Here is a 2,636-nt window from a genome sequence, read left to right as displayed (position 1 = left end):
TTTCATGGCAGTCTTTGTCTAATCTGTTTTATTTTGGAAGATTCCAAATGTTAGGAGACAATCAATTTGTGGGTTGTCTTTATTTGAAAGTTACAAAAGCAGCAAAGGAAAGCCCAGTTTGGTGTCTAGACATCGTTGTTCAAAGTTGAAGCCCCACAGACTTTGAGATTTCAGAAATCTTTTCCTGTGACTTTAAGAAATCTACTTTAAAAAAGTGTTAAGTGCCTATGCAGAGCTTGCAAGCAAGGTATTTCTCTAGCAACTAGAGCTCTTATCCTTAGAAACACTATTGCTTAGTGATAGCTGAGAGTTAATGGAGGTTAATGAATTATTAAGAGTTATTATTTACTAAAATAAAACAAATCCCATGATGCACAATTATAAAAGCCATTGATACTTTTTTGCATACTTATTAGGAAGGAGGATAATATGTTTCTTGTCATTAAATATAAGCTCATTTATATTTGTGTACTCTTCTTGTTCTAAAATAGGTTAACTTCTGCCAATATTATGTTCCAGCTATGCATTTCTTTGTTGGGATTTTACTGTTCGCTGTAAAATTTCGTAAGATACAGAATTGCTAGGCTGGGATTTGGCCTCCTTGAAGCAGTAGAATCCAGATGGCATATAGAGGAATTGATACTCAATTATTGAGGAGAAATAGAAATTTGGTACTCACTGAACGTCCTTACAACTAGACTGGAGCCATGTTATTACTCCTGGCCAATGAACTGAGAGGAGGATTAGTGTGTCACTTCATGGCAGGTGTAGTTAAGAACATCTTACGTCTCTCTTTCTTCCCAGCTGCTATAACCATGGAGGCGGCATACTTCAGATGGCAAATTTAAAAGACAGGGAAAGACTGGCTCACCTAGATGAGATTTTCGAGGTTTCTTTGACTCCATAGCAGACCACACCTGACCCGATACTCCACGCTTTAGAGTTAATATGATCTCAGCTATTACTAAAGTGGTACGTATTAAGGTAGTGACACAATCATTAAATTTAACCAAGGCTCTGTCAAGATATTTGACTAGAAAAGCACATGCTAGGGTAATATGGAGCCATTTCTCAAAATCTGAGGCTAATATACATATCCCACCAAAAATTATGCAACCATTTTTCTTCATTTTCAATACTTAAGTCAGTAAGAGTCTTGAATGAAGGAAATGCAATATAAGAGAGCAATCCAGTGCACGGATTTGGGTACCAATGGAAATAGAAGAAAACAATAATGTGTCACTAATCCGAAGTATAACTAAAGGAAAATACCAAGAGAGGACACTATCCAACCCAAAGGGAAGGAAAGGGTTTTGCAAAGTAAATATACATAAACCCCTGCAAAGCAGAGGCGACTGTTTCCTTTTCACAGATGAAGACCTTCAGGATCAGAGGAGCCTAGAAATTGGCAAAGATCATACGATTATAAGTATATCCATTTGTCCTATGTATTTAAGTTAATCTTACTCAGTGCAGATAAGGATCTAGTTGAATCAGAGCAAGCAAGTTCCTTCCAAATAGCAGGTAAAACCTCTGGCAAAGTGATAATATAAAACTCAGAGGGAGAACAGATGTGCTGTGGGTGAACATGCTGTTTTTATAGGCACTAAAGTTTTTCTTAAAATAAATACAGTCATTTAAAGGCTTTGAGTCATGGCTGGAGAAGCACCACATGGAGGTGCTAGAACGATTAAGGGTCCTGTGGGAAAAGAAAAGAACGGGAAGAGATTCTCTGTGGAGCAAATCTTGAATACACAAATTAAATTGTCTGTGAATAGTAGAGAGAAACCTCTCTGAAACTGGTTCCTTGATAAAGCAGAGTTTAATTATACAAATCCCGGTCTGTGAGTAAGCCTCATCAAAGGAATAAGGAAAATAAGAGTCACATTTTATTTACTTATTTATTTATTTAAGATTTTATTTATTTATTTGACAGAGAGAGAGCACAAGAAAGGGAGCAGCAGAGGGAGAAGGAGAAGCAGGGTCCCCACTGAGCAAGGAGCCCGATGCAGGGCTCAATCCCAGGACCCTGAGATCATGACCGGAGCTGAAGGCAGAGGCTTAACCAACTGAGCCACCCAGGAGCCCCAAGAGTCACATTTTAACTCCCGCTCAATACCATCAATCTTTCTCAATTTAGTGTGAGTGGTTGGCTTATTTCTAACTCTGTATGGCTACTTTCACAGCTCTGTAGGCAGCCAAATGGGAAAGGTTTTAGTAGCTTGGTTGCAAAAATTATAAAGGCACACCTTTGGATTTGAATCTTAGCTCTATTTGTTATTTGGGTATCTTTGGGTAAGCTTCTTAATTAGTGAAAGGCTGTTTCCTTATCTTTCAAACAGAAATAATAATTTCTTACTCACAGCGTTCTTATGAAAATTAAAAGCAATCGGCTTCATAATCCATCAGAGCAGGAGCTTGATATGAGTTGTCTTTCTTTTCTGATGCAAAAAGGCAGCTTGTATGGTTAAGGTAAAAGGCCCCTGGAGTTAAGCCCCAAAGTAATTTTGCAAATTTAATATTTCGATCCCATAAATTTCTATATTGGATGGGTTGTAGAGTCCCTAGTAAGAGATGCTTCGGGGATTGCAGTTCTCTTCCTATACTTTAATATTTTATTGAAAATTTCAAACAGT

This window comes from Ursus americanus, chromosome 1 (genome assembly GCF_024610735.1).
Source record: "Ursus americanus isolate L20-20 chromosome 1, mUrsAme1.1.p, whole genome shotgun sequence".
Taxonomy (NCBI): domain Eukaryota; kingdom Metazoa; phylum Chordata; class Mammalia; order Carnivora; family Ursidae; genus Ursus; species Ursus americanus.
The sequence above is the reverse complement of the archived record's forward strand: the minus strand, read 5'-3'. Positions refer to the sequence as shown.